The following is a 7,066-nucleotide window of genomic DNA, read 5'->3' on the forward strand; positions in this document are numbered from 1 at the left end:
ATAAGTGATATTTAATCACCTTGTCATATCTCATTCTATGTTGATTTCCACTTCAAGATCATTAAGGCAAATTGTTGCCATTGTTTTTTCATATAATGATTGTAATAAGTTTATGTAAGCGGTGTCTATACCTTGATTGAGCAACACATTAATTATTTCTTACTGGAATACTGAGTCAAATGCCTTTTTGTAGTCAATGAAAGCCGTGCACAGAGGTACGGTGTACTAATTGTGCCTTTCAATGACTTGCTCAACAACCTGGATGTAATGCATTGTGCTGTATCCACTTCTGAACTCTGCTTGCTCCTTTGGCTGTGCATCATTTAATATTCTCAATATTCTTTTTACTATTATCTTGGTGAAAACTTTGTAGATGACTGAAAGAGGGCTTATTGTGTGATAGTTCTTTAAATCATCTTGGGCCCCTTTGTTGTGTATAAGAATCACTTCAGCATTTTTCCATGCTTTGAGTATTTTTTCTTCTCTGAGACATCTCGAGTATAGTTTTGCTAGTAACTTGTATAAACAGTGACCACCAGCTTTCAGCATTTCAGTTGTAACACAGATTTCCTGAAGTTTTGCCATTTCTCATTGATTTTATGGCGCTTGATACTTCTATCACTAGGATGTCTGGCATTTCCTCTTTCGTGGGTGTTGTTGCTTTTGAATGATCTTGATCATAGAACTTTCCATTATTTCTAACATTTCCTGTCTTGCTCTACACACAGAGCCATCTTCACATTTTAATGCAAAAACCCTCTTTCCTGTATTTATAAGCTTGCATTTTGCTCTATTAATCCCTTTGTTTTTCATTAAATGAATAGTTTCATCAAAGAGTTTTGACTGTATCAAGTGTTTTTTCTGGTGGTGCTATAGATGTAGCAGTTTCAAGGCTGTTTTTGACTATGTGTTCATTTTGGTCTGTAATGTTCATCTCTTCCAAATCTTGCAATAGAGCAAAGCAATTTGACAAATTAATCTCAAATTGCTGTCCTCCTCTAATAGCTTATCCCTCTTTATGTTTTTTTGTGTAACATCTTTATCATTTTCATACACTCTTTTCGACAGTCTGTCTTCACTTGAGCTCATACCATTCTATGGTCACTTCCAATGTTAAAACAATTGATGCCAGTACAATTGCAGAATATGGTTTTATCATTTGACATGATGTAGTCAGTTTCGCTTTTGTACCCAGATGGACTCTTCTATGTCCATTTTCTGCTATTTTTTTTTCTTGTAAAATGAGTTAATGATAAAAGGTTCATGTCCTCCAGCAACATCTACTAGTCTGTCACCTCTATTATCTCATTCACCACTTCCATATGGGTCATTTGCTTTTTCTCCAGATATTGTCTTTCTTTAAGCTACATACAGGGACTAAACATAAAATGGATAAGTTGACTGGGAAGGTCTTCTGCCTTTCACAAAAAAACTTTACCTTATGTAAAGAGACCTCATGTTTGCTTGAACCACTTCCTTTGGAGCTGTCCAATGCCTTAACATCTTGTAGGCTAGCTAATATTATGTAGTTCACATCTTCATGGTTCAACATCAAGATCTGAGATAAATTAGAAGAACATTTTCAGTCCAAATTAAAGATGGAAATGTTAAATATGATGGGGATAGAGGTGGGGGAAGAAACATGGTGTTCCTTTTTTAAAGATATACAGTAGTTGTTTAAAGGCATAGTTGTTGTTGTTTTTTGCTTCCAACTTTTTTCTCCTTTTCTCCCCCAAACTGTGTGACATTACTTAGTGAAGGACCTGCCATGTAGGAGGTGATAGGTGATGGACTCCCTGAGAAAAGACCGGAGGGAAGGAAGAAGCAGATGAAAGAGATTGATTCAGTATGGCTTGCCTGTGAACAGGAAGTTCTTCTATTTTAGGTTTTCTTTTTTTTCCTGTCATGTAACAGTAATTTCTGATGGAAGAGAAAGTGGCTATAATGTTCAAGGACAGAAACAGGAAGAAAACTACCAGGAATCCGCTTCCAACTGTGTACCTTTTTATGGAACCACTTAGCAACTCACAACCTACATTTTGCTACCATTAAAGTAGAGAGATTTAATGTCTGCCCATCATTTTTCCAAATATGTTACATTCTCTGGAAGGTGAACATAAAAAAAATGTAACTTTTCTTTGGATTACAGTAACAGTTTTGAAGTTGAGCTGAGCTTCTAAGAATTGTGACCCTTAGCTGGCATTATGCAAAATCAGGTGCATAATGCAGGAGCAACAACAACCACCTCTCCCAAAGTTGTCAGAACCTCATGGTGGCTCAGTTGGACTCTAATGTAGTCCTTTGTAAAAGTAACATATTGGTTTAAATATTCCTATGCATGATCCAAGTCAATTAAAGCAAATCATCTTCTGTTGGAAAGCACTTATTGTAGTGAGGTTTTCCAGCAATGAAAAGCATTTAACATTTCCAGTGACCCTACTTGCTCACTTTCCCACTTAACAGAGATTCATTGTTTAACTGGTAAACCAAAGAAAGAGCCCAAATTTAGGGTGAAATAGTGGGTAATTCTGAGCAAATTCTTTATGAGAACAAATCTTGCAGTCAAATGCATTTGAATGAAAAGAACAATAGCTCTGTAAACAAAGAGCTATTAGTTACTTTAGAAACTGCAATTTTAGGAAAGGATATGAAGTTTCACATCAGTACAAATGATATTTGTCAAGACTGTCACCTTTTCACCTAGATTTTCTCTTTTGCTCATATCTTGACCTTTGGAATGCAAAGGTAACAGAGAGCCAAGGTTACTAACACAGTTGCTGGAAGAAGTGGACTGTTTCCATAACAAGAAGAAATATTACTATTGGACAAAATGAACACCTGGTGGGTGTTTAACTAAGTTTAACTATTGTTTAACTAAGCAAGCCTTTGAGCAGCAAAACAAGAGCTGGTTTCGATTCTTCTATGCCAATATAAATTTTCAGTAAAGTATTATACTCTTGGTAAAATCATGTCCCAGGAGTTTCTTTTTCTGGAAATGCCAACTGGACAGTTGACAATATTAATACAGATAAACCATCTGAAAACATATATGTATTTGAGAGTTTAAACTGATTTCAGGGTGCGGATTTTTCAGATAATGTAGATCAGGGGTTTCAAACTGCTGGCCCACGGGCCGGTTTCATCATACCTGAGCCGTGCCCACCCCATTGCCGAAATCAGTGAAGAAAAGTTTTAAAACATGTAGATACCTCCTTTTAAATACTGCCATCATGGTCCTTTTTTTTTTCAGTAGGATTACCAGGCAGAAAATGTAGCTTTGTTTCTTTTCTTTTCTTTTTTTGTAGATAATTGCTTGACTTTTCTTCTTATGCCATAAATATTCTTTGATTTAAAACAAAAATTGCCTGATTATAACTTAGTGCTTGAGGATATGCTTCAAGGTTATTTTAAAAAGGCAAAGGTAAATTAGAGTAGTGAAGCACATTTATGATAGAAGAATAAGGTGGAAAGGTTCCTCATTATTGGCAGCCATTTTGTGAGTGTGTTTGCAATTTATTCTTAATATTCCAAATTCAAAAAGCTACCTGCCTATTTCTGAATTAACATCTAACTGCACCTGATCCCTTTCTTCATAGACTTCCTGAGTTCAGTTTTAACTCTCATTGTATTATGTAATTTTTCAGGTACACTTCTTCTTTATTTTGACATCCAGCCAAATGAAGTTGTAGAATAGCATTGCAAAATTATTTATGAAGGTAGGCTATAAATGTAATACAATAATGTACATAAAGAGATGGCAGAAAGGGTCTACTTTCTACAAAGCATCTCTTCAATCTTCACTGTTGTAGTGATTAAATTCGAGGTGATACTTTGATCAGGAAAAAATCAAAGGGTAGCAGTGGGCCTCCTCAATTCAGCTGACCATTATGATCTAATGGAAGGGGGGGGGCTCTGTGCTGGCTGAACATATGGACAGAAGCGCCTTTTAAGTGTCTGGATTGAAATGGAGTGGCTGTTCTGATTTAGCACGTCAAAGAAAAGGTCACTTCAATTTATCAGTTTGCTCTGAAAGGATGCTTTGATCAAAGCTTTGTTGAACTAAGTGCCATTTCAAATTTCTATAAAGCCCTAATATTTAAACTGAAGCATTCACTGTTCAGAATAAATCCCCCTTAAAAAACTATTGGGCTTTCTAAAAGTTTGCACGTTTTTGCATCTATGTGCAGTAGAAAGAAAATATAACAGGTAGGATTGAGTCTGCAAAACAATAGTCAAAGAGAATAGCTACAAATGGGGGGAAAAAATCACCTGCTGCCATAATTCCTAAAATTCCCGTTTGATCTGAGTACATGTGGTTTTTTAAAATAATAATTTCCCCAGATTTTGAGAGGGACAAATAGGGTTGATTGTTTCTCCAAACTCCTCTAGGGAAAAGAAAAAAATATCCAATATATTTCTCAAGGGCAGAACATCTCCTTAGCAACTATAGTATGGTTATCAAACAAGGCAAAATAGGAGAACTTCCTTTGACAACCTCTTGTTAAGTAAGTACAAGAACATCATGCTCACCAGTAATAAGTTATCTATAATTTTCTTCTCTCTGGAAAGAATACCTAAAAGAAACCTTCTTTTTTTATCAAACTGTATAAGGATTGATGTTTCAAAATGTAAGATACTTTTTCTGACCAGAGCTTGGTCTTCTGTGACAATAAGAATAAGAGCAACCTGGCATTATTGGGCTGCAACACTGGGAGTTTTCAAAACGTAATTACTAAATGAGGATAAAGGGTGATAAACTAAATTATTTGCTTAGGTAGTACTGTGCAAACTTGGATTGAAGATAGCATCTCTGTCTACCGATTAGAAGACTGTCATGATTTACCCTAAAGAAATGAAAAGATAACATTTGTGGATGCAAAAATTCTCACTGGCATAAGGAGTGAATTTCTTGTGGAATCTTTGGAAGAGACAATAAAGCTTTCCAAGATATCTTAAACAAACCAAAAGACACAGTAGCCCAGATGGGGGGGGGGGAGACAGGAGTTATCTACCACATACAGTGCAAGGATTGTAATAGTCACTATGTTGGACAGACAAGCAGTAGACTAGCAGATTTCATCCATGAACAGCAACTAGCAGTCAGAAGATTTGACAAAAACTCCTTAATCTTTACAACACAGTTTCAACTGTAAAATTATTTGCATTTCAAATCAAATCCAAAAAGTGCTAGGAAATTCCTGGAAGCTTGCCATTCAGATAAATCAGCCACCAGTAAACAGAGATAAACCACATTTGCATATCCTTCAAAAGGGAAAGAAACCTAGGAAAGAAACCAAAATACTAGAACACATCCCCTTCAACAGCCAACAAACAGAGAAGTGGAATCAGCACCAAACTAAACAATCGGGTGGAAAACAATACTCTGGTCAAGGAATAATCAAGAGAAAAACCACACCTCTATCAAAACTGGCAGGGCAAGCTACTCTGTACAAATAGGCAGTAAATTTCACAGTAATTTGCACTGATGATGTTACCTAGTTGGGTAATGAAGTATTTGCAAACAAATAACCAAGCTCAGAGAATGGCAAGAATTCCATAGTTTTCTTCCTGTCCCAACCACATTGCTCTTCCAAGGTCATCTCTGAGGTTCTCTACACTCAACTGTTCTTATAGTTGCAGTGCAATATAAATCTAAGAAACAAAATAAAAAATTGGAAAGACACAGTAGCTTTGTATTAGGCAGAAAAAATGAAGACAGGATTTTTGTGATTCAGGAAGCAACTGAAAACTGTATGAACATGGAAAAGAATATTTATTGCATGTTTATTGATTTAGAGAATGCATATGATAAAGTGAATAGCCTTGAATTATTAAATGCTTTGCATAAATCATTTGTTGACATTTGGTGGTTGAACACAATAAGAGTGGTAGATGATGAAAATTAACCCTAAAAGAGAATAAATGAAATCATTGATGAAAAAACTCATTGAGTTATTGAGCAAGTCTAAGACAAGGATGAGTTATTTCTCCTTCATAGCTTAATGTTTTATGGTAGTTCTGTAAAGGATGCTTGTGTGTAATAAAATAATAGAGAAAATAAAAAATTAATGGGTTTGAATGAATAGGGACCTAATAAAGAACTGAATGATCAGCCTAAAAGATGTACATAGAATCAATGAGAATTAAGTTGCATTTATGAATGAAGATTTAATTAGCTGAGTGGAACAGCAAAGCAAGAAAGATGCTAAAATTCTGAAAAGGACAAAGATGAGAAGTTTAAAGAACAAATGACAGCGTATATAAAGCAGTATATGAACATGGTGGGAGGAAGTAATTATAATTGTTTTATAATTTTAGAATTGTGAGCTGCCCAGAGTCACTTTGTTGAATTGGATGGCTAGAGAAATGGAATACATACATACATACATACATACATACATACATACATATATACATACATACATACAGTGGGGGGGGGATTATTTGATCCCCTGTTGATTTGGTACATTTGCCCACTGACAAAGAAATGATCAGTCTATAATTTTAATGGTAGGTTTATTTTAACAGTGAGAGATACAATAAAAACAGAAAAATCCAGAAAAATGCATTTCAAAAAAGTTATAAATTGATTTGCATTTTAATGAGTGAAATTAATATTTGACCCGTTCACAAAACATGACTTAGTACTTGATGACAAAACTCTTGTTAGCAATCACAGATGCCAGATGTTTCCTGTAGTTGGCCACCAGGTTTGCACACATCTCAGGAGGGATTTTGTCCCACTGCTCTTTGCAGATCCTCTCCAAGTCTTTAAGGTTTCGAGGCTGACGTTTGACAGCTCGAACCTTCAGGTCCTTCCACAGATTTTCTATGGGATTAAGGTCTGGAGACAGGCTAGGCCACTCCAGAACCTTAATGGGCTTCTTCTTGAGCCACTACTTTGTTGCCTTGGCTGTGAGTTTGGGGTCATTGCCATGCTGGAATACCCATCCATGACCCATTTCCAATGCCCTGGCTGAGGGACGGAGGTTCTCACCAAGATTTGACAGTACATGGCTGTAGAAAACCGGGACCTGAGTCTCCTGGCTTGGTTTCAGACCTCGTC

Source organism: Protobothrops mucrosquamatus, unplaced genomic scaffold, assembly GCF_001527695.2.
Source record: "Protobothrops mucrosquamatus isolate PMUCROS unplaced genomic scaffold, P.Mucros_1.0 scaffold179, whole genome shotgun sequence".
Classification (NCBI taxonomy): domain Eukaryota; kingdom Metazoa; phylum Chordata; class Lepidosauria; order Squamata; family Viperidae; genus Protobothrops; species Protobothrops mucrosquamatus.